The following is an 18,119-nucleotide window of genomic DNA, read 5'->3' on the forward strand; positions in this document are numbered from 1 at the left end:
TGTTTCCATTTCTAAAGTTTATTCACAAAGAAGAATAATATGAAAACAGCCCTCATTTTCATAATTTTGGGGTTTACAAAACCATTCCCTCACACAATTGGCTTATGAGGAAGAAAATTACAATATCTCAATTCCCATTTTCATAGGAGAGAAAAGGCTAAGCAAGTTTAAGTGATTTGTTAATGATTACATAAATCCAAAGTCTTTCATTGTCGTTGTTCTGTTGTGTCCAACTTTTTGTGACCCTATTTGGGGTTTTCATGGCAAAGATACTGGATTGGTTTGCCATTTCCTCCTCCATCTCATTTAGCAGATGAGGAAACTGAGGCAAACAGGGCTAAGTAGCTTGTCTAGGGTCGCACAGCTATTAAGTATCTGAGGCCATATTTGAATCCATCAAGATGAGTTTTCTTGATCCCACTCCCAGTGTTCTACTATACCACTCAGCTGTCCTCTCAGCTAGATTCTTATTCCTCACATTCTTTTGACTCCCTCCCCCCATGCAGCCTCTTTCTAAACCCAAATATAGTATACAAAGACAAAAAGGTATATTATCCCTCTATTTTATTCTCCAGAGCACCTATCATGATACTGGACATGTTGAAAGAGCTTAATAATTACTATGCTCAATAAATCCTTGTTGAATGAGTGAGTGAATCATCAAAAGAATGAATCACTGAATGTTTACTGTTTGTTTTGTATACTTTGGTTTTAAGCTAGTTGCTTTTTTAGGTTACTATAAGTAGAATGATATAGAATCAATTATAACAACATTTCCACTCTGGTGAAGCGATCAGGTCCTGGGGGCAACATTCTATAGCCCCATTTGTGTACAGTGGAATTGTTCCATGTGAAAAGGAAGGAAATGCTTTCAGGGTTTTTTTGAATTGGAATTTTTAAATATCTGAAGGACATTCATAAATTCTACAATACTTTGCTCAGGTGTTAAGTGGTTATCACCATGTTAGATATAAAAAGGAAGTTCACTATCACATGAGTCAACATATGCAAAAGGCAATGGATTTGTTACCTGGACAACTGTAGGTAAGTATCTTTCAGCCAGTATTATTATTATTATCATTATTAAGAAGGTTATATTTTGCCCTCCATGATTCATGCTCTGTTCTCATTATGCTATAAATAATAATTATCACAAACAAAGCACTTTGCATATATTATCCCATTTGATGCTCCCAAAGGCCCAATGATGTTGGTATAATACTTTTACAATTAAAACTGAGGTCTAGAGAGATTACATGACTTGCCTATTGTTGCATAGCTAGAAAGTGTCAAAAGCAGGATTAAGCCCGAGTTCTCTTCTGATTATAAAGCCAGGACTCTTTTCAATAAATAATAGGAGAGGGAGTCTTTGATGTCATTTTGTTTCACTACCTCATTTTGTAGATGAGCAAACTGAGGCTCAGAGAGTTTAGGAGTCCTGCTATGTCAGCACAGCAAGTAAAAAGCACTGCCAAGTTCTCTGACTCCAAACCAATAGTTCTTTTCATGTTACCATATTGTAGTTTGGCCCACAGAAGGGATTATGGATGAAAACAAATAACACTGAGTAGTAAGAGGCCGTCATAACATGTCTGATGGCAAAATATCTCTTTTCCTTGTAAAAATGTCCCCATTAGAGGGAATTTCCCAATTTAGGAGATATTCTCTTTTTTTGGCTAAATTTTTGGAAGTGAGCAAATAGCTCAAACCCACAACACAGGCAAAACTATGTCAATTCCAAAGCTCAGACATGAGTTTAAATAATGTAGATCTTATTTTTATGATGTAATTGTGAATTATGTGCTTTATGCATTGGTAATTAGACAGCAGAACAGATGGGGAAGGTTTAGCTTAAAGTGGTGTGTCCATTAAGGCACCCTATAGTGCCAAGTGTCTCTTCATATTTACTAAGATTGCAAATGGGTCCTATTAAAATGAGATGGGGCGATGAGAGTTTATTGTTATTGAGTTGGAGTCATCTAACTAATGATGGGGGAAAATCTCTGCAAATGTCCAATCAACCTATTATCCTGTGGTATTTTGTAAAGTATCCTAATAAAACATATTGGCTAGTAGAGAGAAATTTCAATGTTTGGCATCCTGATTTCCTTTCTCATTATTTAGGCATTATCATAAAGGAAATAATCATCTCACCCAAACTAAACCAAAGCATTTAATATAACATTATAGTCATATTTCAATTCTTGGATGAAAGGACAGATTGTAGTAGATATATATTTTAGTTGTTAATGTTGAATTTTACCAATCATCTTAGCATATTTTTTTTAACCTGTCCTATCTATATTTACTCAATTCTTTTGGGCTACATATATTTTGCTTTCATCATGAAAAGGTTTTGGAACCATTGAGGCCTCCTGCCTTGAGAAATATAAACTACCCTGCTGGGAGATAGAAGTAAAAATCTCCTCACAAAAATAGTATCTCTCCAATCCATAATCATTTATTAAATACCCTAATTTGCCAACAAAATTGCCCTTGGCATTGGAGATACAAAAGAAAAAATGAAAATCAGTTTCTAACATTCAGGTATTTATATTTTACCTGGAGAATCATGACCAATTTTGTTCAGTCAATCTCTCAAAAAATATTTACTAAATGTCTACTAGACAGATAATCTATGTTAGGCATGAGGAAAGGTACAAAGTTAAGACTGGAGATGGTCCTTATAGTCTCTGCCCTTATGGGGTTTCTAAGTTAGCAAAGTTAATATTTTCTTCCATGGTCCCTTCAAATGTATACTATTACACTAAGTAGAGGAAATGGGTTATAGTAGAATTCACGTTATTCTGTAGGGAATATCACTCTCAAGAAAGTAACTGCAAAAAGGGGGATAGAACTATCACAAGCAGAATCTTTCCCTCTTGTTGGTGACAGGAAATTATGAGCCGATTCCTAAAACAAAATTTTGGTAACAAAGCCATACCTAGGATGGATTGATCAGGATTTTGCCCCTGGCATGCTACAAATAAAAGGAAATGATAGTATGTGTAGTCTTTCTACAAAATAGACTCAATTAAGTTGATTACCAAGTTAGCTCAAAAACATCGTTAAAATGTGAAGTTATTACATGATAAGCTTCTTCCCCTAGGTGGCCACACCTAAAGAGACTCATCCTTGGGCCAATCCATCTCCCCTCCATGTAGTCTTCACAGAGAGTTCATTGCTCCATTCAGTGAAGTCTTTTCAATGTCCTAGGACCATGCCAGAGAAAGCACTCAGAGCCTTCTCTGTAAGCACTTGTCATTTCCCCAGTGTAGAGCTGACCAGAGTTCATTACTAGAAAGCTAAAGGAACGAAAGGCTGGACTGCTCCCCTTCCCCTTGCCTGAGGACATTTCTCATATTGCCCACCCCTCTAATAGTTTCACCATCACTCTCCTAAGATCTCTGTTGACATCTCTGCTTGTACTACAAGTCAATGTATATCTTCCTTTTCCCATACTTGCCCCTTCCCTAGATTGAATTTGTTTATAAAACTTGATTTGAGAACATTTTCATTCTACTTTTCCAAAGGATGATTTGTGGGGCTTTTCTCAGGTAGAAAAATGACTTGCTAGCATTGACTTGGCCAGAACCCCTTTATAAGAGCCTTATCTCTATTTGATGGTAACACCGTTAGCAATTTGAATGTTATATCCAATGGCCTGTTTCTTCTTCACAGAGGGAAGGAAACGCCTGAAACTCATTTGCATAAAGAAGTTGTTTCATCTCCTTCGTTTGAGTGGTAGAACTGAATTTACAATTGATAGCCCAGGCTAAAAAAAAGTATATCAACAACCAATAGAGGCACTATGTCAAGGTACCAATAGAGAATTGGAACCTAATCAAATCTAAGTCTAATTAGAGCACATAATCAGCTACATTTTGTCTTTTTAAAAGTTTATTTATGCTTTTATCTATTTTGTCATTTTTTAATGATTCCTCCTTTTTTCAATCTCCTCACCAACTCCTTGTAACAAGTATAGTCAAGCAAAGCAAATCCATGTCTGAAAATAAATTCCTATTGTTCACTAACTTTCTGCTAAGAGATAGGAAGCATACTGCACTAGCAAGTTCTTTCAAGTTATACTTGGTCACTGTTTTGACAAGAGTTCTCAAGCCTTTCTATGTTGTTTCCCTTTATATTACTGTGGTTATCATAGAAATCATTTTCCTCATTCTATTTTGTTTAATTAACATCCATTTACATAAGTCTTCTCAAGTTTCCAAGAAAATTTTATAGTCATCTCTTCTTGTGCTGAAAAAATTTTCCATTGCCTTCATATGCCACAATTTGTTCAGTTATTCTCCAATTGATAGCACTAGCTTTCCTTCTAGATCTTTGTTATTCTGAAAAGCACTGAAAGAAATATTATAGCACATCTCTGCTTTAAACCTCTTTGGTTAAAATAACCAAAATAATCATGGGGATATACTCGCTTCATTTAGTAGCATCTTAAATATAATTCCAAATTATTTTCCAGGAAAGCTTTTTCAATTCAGAGTTCCACCAACAGTTCTCTTAAAATTTTTTTTGACATTTTTGGAATTTATTGTGGTTTATGGTATAAGATGTTGCTTTAAGCCTAATTTCTGCCTGTCAGCATTTCATTTTCCCTGGCAGTTTTTGTCAAATAGGGTTATCCTTACCCAGGAATTGATGTCTTTGGGTTTATCAAATTCTTGATTCAAATATCAAATATTTGATTCTGAAGGATCCACTGGCAATTATTGAATAAAGAAGGTAACTTGGTAAGAAAAATCACTTTGGTAGATGATGATAAATTGTATTGGAGAGAGACTTAAGGCAGGGAAGGGTATTTCAAAAATCTAGTAATGAAGTGACGAGAATATGTACCAGGATGGTAGCTGTATGAAAGCTGAGAAGAGAATTTAGATGAAAAAAAAAAAGATAGAAAAAACACAAGGAATGTGGAAATGACTAAACTGGTAATAGATAAGATTTGTAGAGTGAGTTCAAGAGAGGGGTTCAAAATGATGCAGAAATTGTGAACTTGGGTGGCATGACAGTAATAGGGTGGTTGAGAAGCAGAGATTAGAGGAAAAGATAATAATTTCTGTTCTAGATACGTTGAATTTGATCTGTATTGGATATTAGTTTGAGATGTCCGAAAGTCAGGTGGTGACATGAGACTGGAGGTTAGGAGAGAGGTTAGAGTTGGATATATTGAAATAGGAATCATCTGTAGAGAAAGATAATTTAATCCATTTGAGATGACCAAGTGAGATAATATAGAATAAGAAGAGGGCTACAGAAAAATATTTGCTAATTCTAGCAAAGAAGGCTAAGAAGGGTTAGACAAATAGTAAAAACAGGAGAAAGTCACATTTTAGAAATCTTGAGAAAATATTCAAGATCTCTGGCCATAGAAGTGTAAGGGTTAATTGGTAGGAGTTTGATGAAAGTGAGGAGAGCAGTTTGATAAAACCCTTAGTTTCATTTGAGAAGAAGTACAGATAGAAAAATAGAAAGGAGAAAAGAGAAATTATTACTCTAATGCCTTATGACTATACCTAAATTCCTAAACCTAACTAAAATTTCTTTAAAAACCCTACTCTGTCTTCAAGAACAGGTTCTTCTGCCTGGCCAGGCCAGGCCTAATCTAACCTACTCTACCTAGAAATTTATTCACTAACTACCTACCTATACTAATAAACATTCACCACCCATGACCTCATTAAATAAGGTTTTATCCTTCAAGACAGATCGACCTCCTGCTCTCTAGGGATCCAGAGGCAAAAGCCCAACTGTCTACTGATTCCTTCCTTATATATCTTCCACATCTCCTAGGTAATGGAATTTTCAGCTCTCTCTCACAGATACCTGTCAGTTCCTATTTAGAAATCCTTCTGTTCCTGCCTCTTAAAGAGACTGAGGGAGAGATTAAGAAAATCCCTTTAACATGAGGAACAGATGGAATCTGAATACAGATTGAAGCATACTATTCTTCATGTTGTTTTCTCCATGAATTTTTCTCTATTGTAAGAAATATGCATCAATATGATGAACAGAGAAATATTATATGATAATATATATATGTATATATATATTTATATATATATACAAACTATATCATATTACCTGTCTTTAGAAAGAAAGGGTAAAAAGAATGAGACCTAGATTTTTGGACATAGCTAAGGTGAGAATTTGTTTCTCTTGGATAAGCATATTTATTATAATTTATTACATATTTATAATAAATCATATTATTATTATGTTACATAATATATTATGCTACATACCAAAAACTGATAACAAAAAAAGAGAGAAAGAAAAGGCTGATTGGCAATATCTTTAGTTCTAGAGAGGTTAAGAAGGATCAGAATTGAGAAAAAGCTATTCGATTCTCAATAAGAACACTGAGGGACAGCTTGGTAGTGTGATAGATAGAGCATCAGGCCTGGAGGTGGAAGAACCTCAGTTCAAATCTGACCTGATACTTCCTAGCTCTATGACCCTAGCCAAGTCACTTAACTCTGCCTAGTCCTTGCTACTCTTCTGTCTTAGAACTGATACTAACTCAGAAGATAAGGATTTAAAGAGAGAGAGAACATAGGAAGCTTTGAGGATGACAGTTTCAGTTGAATGATAAGGCTGAAAACCAGATTGCAGAGGGTTAAAAGAGTGAAAGAGGATAGATGCCTTTCTCAAGGAGTTTAGCTGAGAAAAGAAGGAGAGATGTATGGTGGTACCTAGCCAGCATGGTAGGATCAATAAAAGAGTATTTTGTTTAAAGGATGGGAGAGTATGGGCATATTTGTAGGCAGCAGGACATGCATTAGTAGGTAGGAAGAGACTGACAATTAGAAAGAGAATGAGGATAGTTAGAGGGGCGAATCTGCCAAAGAAGATGGGTTGTGATCAAGAATGCATATAGGGACAGAGAGGTGGTTTAGTGGACAGAGAACCAGGCCTGGATACAGGAAATTCTGGGTTCAAATCTGGCCCTTTTAAAAATCATTGCAAAGCAAATATATTAAGGCTCAGGAAAACCACATTACATACAACAAATAAAAGCTAGTAGCAATAGTGGATGAAAAGCTGAACTCTCTCAAACTGTAAGGAGAATATTAAACTTGCCATTCATTGTTACTTACAGATTGTTTCACAATCACAACCTAAGTCAGTAAAATTTAAAAGTTATTAATTTAAAAGATACCTAAAAGACCCTAGACAAGTCACTTCACTACCATTGCCTAACCTTACCACTCTTTTGCCTCGGAACAAATACTTAGTATCAATACTAAGGCAAAAAGATAAGGTGTGTTTTTTTAAAGAATATGTATAGTCTGACCCATAAATAGGGTGAAGCAAATGGAACTTTGCCTTAGCACCCCAAAATTTAGAGAATCCTGGTAGTGAATGAAACAAATAGCTTACTATTTGGCAAGACTAATTAGCTAAAAAACAAGAGACTGTGAGATGACCTATTACTTTTTCCCCAAGGTGAGCCCCCTCCCAGGTTCCAACTTCTTTCTGCTCCCCACCTTGCCAGCAATGGTCTTTTTCCTGTGGATTTAAGGGTACATTTTGCTATGGATCATTTTCTCAAGGGAAAAATATCTATTTATAGCTCTCTTATGACTTTTATAGGATCACAGACTTAATTCTAGAAGGGACCTTGAAGCCATCCAATAAAACATTCACATTGTACATATGATAAAACTGAGGAATAAAGAGGTCAAATGACTTGCTCAAGATCACACAGATAGTAGGGAGCAAAGCAAAAATTCAAATACTGTTCTTCAGACTCCAAATTTCCATTGTAATTCAATACTTTAAAATCAACTGATGCACTAAGAGAGCAAGAATTAGCAAGTTGGCTCTGAACCTTGTAGTCTAAGAATGTAGAACTGCCCAAGAAAATTGATATTTATTTTGACATCAAATCATAACACTTTTCTACCAAGAAAGATCTAAGAGACTGGTATTCTTTTTTCAAAGGCTGACCTTTCATATAGACTACTTCTCTCCTTGAATAGGTCATCTTCCTGTGAAAGAGTGCCAATAGCAGTTTGCCATGGTAGTCAGTGTTGCATTTGGAGCCAGAAGATCTAGGTTTGAATCCAGGCTCTCTTATTTACCTTCATATGTATCCTCAAGTCTGTATTTCATCCCTCAGGTCTCAGTTTCCTCAAGTATAAAATCAGTCAGTTGGACCAGATAAGCCTCTCTTCCTCTAAAACCTATGGTATGTTAGGTATTTGTCTGGCCAAGCTTGGAGTGAACCTCATCTTGAGCACAGATCATCACCTCCATCTCCCTGCTTGTTTTTTTTACAGCTAGACTCCTGACAACAAAAGCAATATGATATTGAAAAAAATTCTAGCTCTGGAATTGAGAACCTAGGTTCAAATTCTGCCATTGAAGTGTCTGACCTTGTGACTTAGGCTGAGTCATAATTTCTTTGGGTCTCAATCTCAAAATGATGGAGTCACTAGATAACCTCAAAGTCTCCTTCCAGTTCTACCAAGAACTATGGTCCTTCGTGGGTGGCAGAGATTTATATTGGGACACTGCTTGCAACAGAGGGATGGTCAGTGTATCACTTTGAGTTGAGTGATTTGAACATTTGAGGGGAGAAATAGAATCTGTTATTTCTTGCTGCACCATGAACCCCTATTGCACACCTAATTATGGCTCTGAGGGACGTAGAGTAATTTGGACACTTCATGATGTGAGCATTTGTTACATGTTTATTCACTATTTGGTGTGTTACTTATGAAAGAGAATGAAAGGAGGATAAGTCCAATTAAACTTTATTACTGCAGGGTCCTATATAACATATGCCCATTTATTCATAAATATCTATCTCCTCATGCCTTTTCTTACCTTTATCCATTTAGTTCCTACTTTTCCTATCAGATCCCAGAATCATAGGTTTGGATCAGGAAGTGTCATAGAGGTCATCTAGTCATTTTACAGATAAGAAAACTGAAGATTTGTGAGGTTAGATGGCTTGCTCATGGTGATACAGGTAATAAATAGCAGAGATGAGATTTGAAATGAGTTCCTTTCGGTCCAAATCTAGCATTATTTTCATGACACCACTGTTTCTTCATCTTTGGACCATCTTCCTTCATGAAGACGCCAATAACTATCAATAAATGCCTATATTTATATGATCCTGAAGCTTAACCTTCTCTGTAAAATAGGAGAAAAGACAATTAGAGTATATTGCTACTCTGCTGCCTTATTTGACATATTTTCCATTGGAAAATTGCCTTGCAACTTTAGGGTGTGGGGTCCTAATCCTATCACAATACCAAAACCCCCTGCTTGCCAGTAAGTCTTTTATCTCAATAGAATTTCTTTTTCGCTAACTGCACAGACTCAACAAATGAGCCAGGCAGAGCTATTATCCCACTAGTTCTTCCTTTTTACCTCTTTCAGGATGACTTAGCAAGTGAGAAGCCTTCAGCAATCAGAAAGAATCTGGCTTTTCCCTTTTTGGAGACTAAATGTTCCTGGAATGTAGTCAAAGTTTCACAGGATAATTATAGGTAATAGTTGACTTTCATGAAAGCCTCTAGGTTGAGGAATCCAACCCAATCAAATAAACAAGCATTTATTAAGCACCTCCTACATGGAAGGAAGGTACATGTGCTAGGTAGGAGAAGCGAAAAATAATCCCTGTACCAAAATAATTTATATTTCTCTTGGGGTGTGGGTAATGGGGGAATATACTGGGTAAACCCTGATGTGATTGCTTGAGGAAATGTAAGAACACTAATGACCATGTGGAACAGAAAAGACTGATCACAGATGGAATATAAGTAGAGTTTTAAAGGAAGGATTCTCTAAAATAGAAACAAAGGGAAGTGCATTAGACACATGGGACAACCAGCAGAGAAGCATAGAGACCAGAGAACAAATACTTATTTCAGGGAATAGCAAAGAGATCAATTTCTCTGGAATATGGAATGCATAAAGGAACTAAAAGGAAATAACTCTAGAAAGGTATATTACAGTCAGAGTGTAAAGGGATTTCAGTGGCACGTCAAGAAGGTTATACTTTCTCCTAGAGGGAGCTGCTGAAGCTCTTGAAGGAGGAAGTGATCACACTTGTGCATTTTCATCTGCTGTCTTGAGGATGGATTGAAGAAGAGTCCAATTAAAAGATTTTTACAATAGCCTCAGAGATAAAAGCAGTGGATGTCTGAACCAGGGTGGTTATAGAAGTGAAGAGAAGGAAACAGACTCAAGAGATGCTATGGAAGTAGAATCAATAAAACTTGGCAACTAATTGTTGAAAGGGGTATAGAGTCAGTCAATAAACATTTATTAAGCATCTACTACTCCATGCCTGGGACTGGGCTAAGTGCTGGGGATATAAAGAAAGACAAAAGCCAGTCCCTACCCCCAAGCAGTTCACAGTCTAATGGGGAAGTAAACATGCAAATAAATGCTTATGTACAAATTATATGCAGGATGAGTTGGAAATAACCAACAGAGCAAAAGCACTGGAATTAAGAAGGACTGAAGAACTGCCTCCTATAGAAAATGAAATCTTAGCTGGGGCTTCAATGAAGGAAACCAGGGAAGCCAGAGGCTGAGATGAGGAGAAACAGTATTCCAGGCATGAGCAAGAGTGTGTGGATATGCTCAGAGTTTGGAAATGGGCTATCTTGTTTGGAAAAGGAGTCCAGTCATTGGTTGCAGAGTAGAAGTATACGTGTTGTAAAAGATAATTAAGTAACTTCAGTTCATTATTTAATGTCTCCTCAGAACTGTATATCTTCTGCATGTAATCCCATTAGATAACCACTATTTAAGTGATAAATTGTAAGGCATAAAATGGAATGAGATAGAATTCAATGTGCTAATCTCAGAATGAGCATTCAGTTTACAAAGGCTAGTTTGTTACCTTTTGTTGACAAGCTTGGAAGGGAGGCTGATGAGGGACCGAAAGGTCAATGAACAGTTGAGTCGCTCCCCTTACCTCACCTGAACTGGGTTGGAAGAATCTACAACTCAGTCATAGATGTTTTAGATTGTGAGACCAGGTTGGGGTTGAGGGGGTGGAGAGGAGCCTTGTGTATATATTGCCTATTTGCTGCCTAGTCAGTAGTTGGTACTTCTTAACCCATCACTGAAGTGTCCCCTTTCATGAAGGGAATAAATTGGCCTTTTTTTTACTCCTACCTTCTGACTCCAGGTTTGTTTATTTGAGTGAGTCATCATTTTTATCTCACATGATCCCAATTATTAAATGATCGAATTACTCATTATGAGAAGCAGTAATCAATAATAATATTGTAAGTAAAACAATAAGGAAAATTCCCTGAAGTGCCTAGGCAAACTACCCTTGCCAAGGAGAGTTTGTACATGCCTACAGCATCCTGCATTGTGTCCATTCTGGAAGCCTATAGATTTAGGAAATCTCAGTTAGCTGCAGAGTGTCCTTGGCTATTATCCTATATGGAAGAGAGGCTGCCTTATCTTCCCTGATAAGAAGATAAGGAAATAACCTGACCTTCTGGAAGAAAAGCCTTCTAGAAGCAGAAGTCCTGGTTATCCCCCTGATAAGTATTCAGCTGATCACCCCCCCCCCCTTTCTGGGCAGGAGTTTATGTATCTACCTCTCTTAAATAATGTATATAAACCAGTGATCAAATGTATTCAAAGTCTTCCAGTGTGAATAAAGGCATGGCACACGTGCCCCCAGCATGCTGGAGGGGGCTGCTCTACTCCTCTTCTCCATGGCAACAGTTTTTGCATGCCTTGCCTTTCTGCCCAGCAAACCACTGCAAGTACTTCCTCCCTCTACTCTCAGTGGTAATGTGGGGTGCTCACAGGTGGTTTGAAAGTAGTTTGGGCACACAATCTCTAAAAGGTTCACCAAAGCTGCAACTTAGACCATGCTGGACATATCTAAAAATCCTAATTGTGATTTATACCTTTTACAATAAAGTCAGTATTGGCTCAGAAAATTACTCCCAGTAGTTTACTCTTACAGTGTGTGTGTGTGTGTGTGTGTGTGTGTGTGTGAAATATAACAAGACTAGAAAGGTAAAAAAGGGACAGATTATTGAATGCAGAGGATTTATATTTGATCCTGAAGTTAATTGGGATCCACTGGAGTTTAGTGAATGGGCACATGTATACTCATGCACAGGTGTGCAACAATTAAAGCTGCACTTTAGGAAAATTGATTTGACAGCTTAGTGGAGAATGGACTGGAATGGAGAGAGACTGAGGCAGGAGACCAACCAGGTGTGAGGAGATGAGTGCCTGCCCTTTGGTGGTAGCAGTGTCAGAAGAGAGAAAGGGGAATTTGTGGAATATGTTATAAAACTTGGAAACTCCAGTTCGGACCACTTTCTACAAATGGCAACCCTTCTATGAGTTCTTATTCACATCCCAAGGAATTACTAGAAGAATGAAGGTTAAGAGATTTATCCAGGGTCACATAGCCAGCCAATCAACATCTAAGATGGAATTTGTACCAGGTCTTCCTAACCTCAAGCCTAGCACTTTATTCAGTGAGACACATTGCCAATCGCCTTCTATATAGAAGGTGCCCAACAAATCTTTGTTGAGTTGTTGAATTGCAAACAAAATTTTGATGAGCTGCAAAGAATAGTCCATCAAAATGCCCAGCCTTCTGGGATTGCACTTGCAATTTCAAAACCAAGGACTAAATTCTAATAAGCCTTCCAGCATTTTCTCTACTGATAATAGCCCAAGGTTTGTAGGAGCTTAATATATTACTACCAGAGAATAAGATTCTGAATTCACATCTAACACTATGTTAAGATTTTGATCTTATCATAGGAATCTGGGATAGCATCAGCACCATCTGGATAGGATCAAAGAGAAATATTTTCAAATCAGGCCTATCAGAGAATTAGAATGAAGCATTAGCTTTCCTTTTCCAAATCATGATCTATAACATCATTTCCTACCTTTTATCCTTTACCTAGTAAAGCAAAGAAAGCACTAATTCAAGGTCCCTGTGAACTTATGATCAAGTGTCTTAAAAGACTTTACTTACGTCTATGGAGAAAAAGAAGGTCTAAATCCTAACCACCAATCCATTAGGAAATATGTATATTAAGCCTATATCATTTGAAAGATGGATAGGAGGGCTTTGGTTCGTGGAGGACAAGAAGAAATTAGGGGAGGCATGATGCCTATCACAGGAGATGGCAATTAAACTGTCAGACAGTTGCCAAATCAGTATTTGCTTGCTTGCCCACAGCTCCAAAGAAACCAGAGTGGGTAGAAAGAAAAATAGGTGTTGAATCCAAAGAAAATCCTATACATTGTTTCTTGTTCCTATGCATTTCAGAACAGATTTTCCTTCAAATTACCGAGGAATTTGCCTGAATCAACGTCAACTCATTAAATTAAATTGCTGTAGTGAATAACTCCATTTTTGATAATTGGAGATTGTGGTAACATTACTGTAGAGGGAGAGGACTTTGACATTTTATCTATTAGAAAGACCCACTTTCTAATTTCTAATAATAAAAAAGAAAGTTTTGCTTTCTTAGTTATAACAAAATTCTTTTTAAAAGAGTAATTCGGAATATCAAAAGTATTAAGCTGTGGATTCACAGAAGTTGGATTGAAATCCTGACCCCGTTAATACTATATGTCCATAGGAAAGTCACTTAACCTTGTTGTCCTTAGTTTCCTCATCTGTAAAATGGGAGATTGGGAAATGGAAGTGAAGCATTTTTTGCCAGAGTTGATCACCCTTTTTTCACAATGCTTCAGTGATTAGAATTTTCAAGGTCTTCCTCTTGCTGGCTTCCTGTTTGACTATTACCCTCAGTGGCAAAAATCACAATATTTTAGAACCAGAAAGGGGCTCAAAGCTCTTCTAGTCTCAGTCTCTCATTCTGCAAATAAGGAAGTTGGGGCCAACAAGGTTAAGTAACCTGTCTGATGACTTAAAGCTAGCCAGCCATAAGCAGAACTACAATGAAAACTCATCTCTCTGCACTCTTAAGTCAATGTTCTTTTATTATAAACATTTATGATACCAAAATGTAGTAAAAAGTTATCAGTGGTCCATGAACATGACAGTGATACTTTCGGGATGTTGCTAATCATGATGACATGTAAATAATTATGCTCTCTGATTTCATCAGCTTTGGGAATATTTCTTGTGGTAGAGCATAAAGAACATTTTTCCTAGGGTCAGAGGACCTGCATTTGGGCCCTGTTCTGACATCTATTAGCTGTGTAACCTTGGGGAAATGACTTAGCCTCTCTGGGCCTCAAGTTATTAATCTCTAAACTGGAGATAATAATACCTATCCTTCATACTTTGCAAGATTATTATGAGTAAAGTGCTTTATCAAGCTCTTAAAGTGCAAACAGAATGTAAGTTATTTTTACTCTTGGTCCAGAACTATATAATTTCATTGATATGGAGAACAGCCTATGGAAAAATGATCTCCACCAATGCAGATCGACAACTCACCCAAAATGTATTGGTAGCGGAGTTATGTGAAATAGTCCTAGGTCAAGGGGCTTACTCATGGTCACACATATATGTATGGACACAGTTGGAATATAGTGGAAGGTGGTGTTGACCCAGGTCTTCCTGACTCCCAGAATGGCATTCCATCTACTACAAATCATTAATTCTGGATCATCATTATCAACGTTATCATTTACATAAAAATAACTTAAACCTTTTTTTAACAGGGTCAGGACACAAGAAAAATTCTTGTAATTAGAATGTTGTGAATGGTATGAGCAATGATTCTCAACTAGGCTTAATTCAACACAAGAAAAGCACTTATAGACTGATACATCAGCTTAACACATTTTATCATATATGCTCTGGGACTAGTATCTATTAGCTTGTTCTTTCGGTACATCAATTACCTTAGGCCAAATACTCTCTGTCTCTATCAAAAGGATTAAATAGTTCCCAATGGCAAAATTTCAGTTATCTTTAGCTCTCATTGTTAGGTAAGTTTCCACATTCCTTATATCTATTGCCTTTATTGTATTTTTAAAAAAATAAATGACTTGGTTTCAGTTGTTAAGGCCAAAGACTTTGGTTTAAGAGGGAAAATGAGGGGGTAGACTTGTTCCTTCAATTTCATTTCTTGTTGCTTCTAAATGACCATGCAAAGAGAGAGACAGAGACAGATAGACAGAGACAGACAGAGGAAGAGAGGAAGAGAGAGGAAAAGAGAGGAAGAGAGACAGACAGACAGAGACAGAGAGAGAGACAGAGAGAGAGAGGGAGACAGAGAGACAGACAGAGAGAGACAGAAAGACAGAGATCTTCAAAAGCCTTTATCCTTATTCTAAAAAAAATAAAAGGATTTGTGCTTTTTAAAAGCTTTTTTAAACTATTCAGTTCTAAATAAATTAAACCCCTCTCAATATTTCAGAAGTTAATTATGTGTTCCACTTTAGTATTTTCTACTTGAGATTATTTACCAATGGGTAGCTGGGTGGCATAATGGATAGAATACAGTGCATGGAGTCAGAAAGACTCATCTCCCAGAGTTCAAATCCAGCCTCAGATCCTTACTAGTTGTATGACCCTGGACAGGCCACTCAACTTTCCTTTCCTCAGTTTCTTGATCGGTAAAATGAGCTGGAGAAGGCTAGTGTCTTTGCTAAGAAAACCCCAAATGGTGTTATGAAGAGTTGGATATAAATGAACAAAAAGTACCTGTAACTCACTGGAAAGCTTTAATCTTTTAAAGTTTTCTTTTTCCCTCTTTCCTCTTGTTTTGTAAAAAGTTGCCAAAGCACATTCTTTTACTGCCATAATGTCATACATACCATGTCATCTTTTGGATGTTGCTACTGGTTTTATATTAATTTCATTAACTAATACTTCTCTTTATACTTAGAATGCCATTGTAGTTTCATGGCAACTTCTACACTCTCCCCTCCATTTCCCATATTTTCTTTTCTATAAATTGGAAATAGCAGCTTCAAGGTATTGTTGTGGTTCCCCCTTCCCTCTTTTTTTTTAAACCCTTACCTTCTGCCTTGATTCCAAGACAGAAAAGTGATAAGGGCTAGGAAATGGGATTAAGTGACTTGCCCAGGGTCACACAGCTAGGAAGTGTCTGAGGTCAGATTTGAACCTAGAACCCCACCCCCATCTCTAGACATGACTTTCAATCCACTGAGCTGCCCAACTGTGCCCCTCCCTCCCCCCCCTTTATTAAATAATAATCTCAAACTACTTTGGTAAGCACAATTATGAAGCTGGACTTCTCAGTTTATTTTTAAGACCTAAAAGGAGTTGGATACCCAGTCAAAAATTCTAATAATGACTATTGCTGACCTCATAGAGATGAAGATTAAGTACCTTTAAGGTCATGGCTTGATTTCAAAAATTCCTTTTACTCTATGCATAGTATACTCAAACAGTGAACATATGAAGAAAACAGTGGCTATGGAAACTTTTTCAACAGCGGTACTTTCCTTTGTGTAAGCTAGCTTTATCAAATTTTAAAACCTGGCTATTTGAATAGATAGACCAATGAATATATATGCATCTTCACAGGTATATATGTATGTGTATAGATACATATATATGTATATATACATTGTGTGTGTGTATATGCACATATACAGTAGATTTGAGCACAACATAAAGAGGGATTTCCTAACAATTAGTGCTATCTGGAAACTATCTCAAAAGAGAATGAGCTATCCATCACTCAGGGTGTTCAGGTAGACATTGAACAGCAACTTTGTAAAGATGGAATGGTGGATATTTGTAGTTCAGGTAGGAATTAGACTACGTGACCTGTGCAATCCTGAGAGTCACACATTTTATGTGTCTCTTCTCATACAGAATATATATAGTCTTTTTTCTGGGGAATTTTGATGCATTATGCCCTAAATTATTTTCCTACTCAACTATTAAACTCTCATTTCAAAGATTTACATATGCTGTTTAGTTTCTTAGAGACATTGTGGTACTTTTGTTGGTGTTCCAGACCCATGACTTCATTGCTATGGGGAAATTCCCAGGAAGAAACCACTCCCTACCAACTATGATCAGGAATCCCTTGGTAATTTGAGCTCAATGGAATATAGATTTTGAGCTGTTAAGGGTCATGGTGCTTAGAAACCATGAAGTCCATCCATTTGACAGTTAAGGAATATGGGGTACCTGAAAATGGAGTGATCTCCTCAAGGTCCCACAACTAGTCTTGGCTGCATTCAGGGCAATGAAGAGTGAAATGATGCCTTTCCTATCACCAAATAACTAGGATGTTTGAGTAAGAACTTGAACACAGCTCTTCCTGACTTCAAAATCACTTTCTCCACTTTGCCTTCCTGCCTTTCACCAGTGGAATGTATAACAACAGATACCTGATGGTAGAGTCAGAAAACCGGGGCTCCAATTCTGTCTGTGATAGCTACTACTTATGTGATTTTGGATATGTTCCCTTTAGAGGAAGTCAAATGAGAAGGTCGAAGCCAATAGTCTGAGAGCCTTTGACTCTGTGATGATAAGATTATTGTATTAGCTTCCTGACTCCAAGTCTAGTACCTATACAAAAGGTATTTGACCTCTTTTTCTGGTCAACCCTTTAATATAGCCCATTTCTGTAATAGTAATAGCTTAAAATCTGCAGACTGAGCAGCTGACTCTTGACTCCTGATTTTACTACATGGTCTGATACGTTGCGACAGCATTATAACTGCTAGCCATGTATTTGCATAGCTATAATGTCAGCAAGCATTCGATATAATAGTTACCTGTTACATTGCATTTCTGGATAATCTACAACCTCCAATTCTTATTCCTAGAACCTTCACAATTTGTATTTTCGATGGAAAGCTCCAACATCTTCTGAAAATAGCCCTCGTCAGCTTCTTTCGAGTCGGCACGCTTGGGAAATTGTTGCAGTCAAACACAATATTGCCTCTTCTAGTAAAGCAATGCTCCACTGAATTATCCTTCTTTTTTCTCTTTTTTCTCATTTTTTCCTCACTGCCTTTGACTTCTATGGAATAACAGCATCTTTGTGGAGCTGGGAAGCAACAAAGCATAGGAAAGTTGTATTTGCCAATAGGACCATTCTTTTCTGTGTTTGCCTAAAAAAATTGGAGGCTTCATTTCATTTTTTTAGAAAATGCAATTGTAT

Source organism: Gracilinanus agilis, chromosome 1 (assembly GCF_016433145.1).
Source record: "Gracilinanus agilis isolate LMUSP501 chromosome 1, AgileGrace, whole genome shotgun sequence".
NCBI classification, from domain to species: domain Eukaryota; kingdom Metazoa; phylum Chordata; class Mammalia; order Didelphimorphia; family Didelphidae; genus Gracilinanus; species Gracilinanus agilis.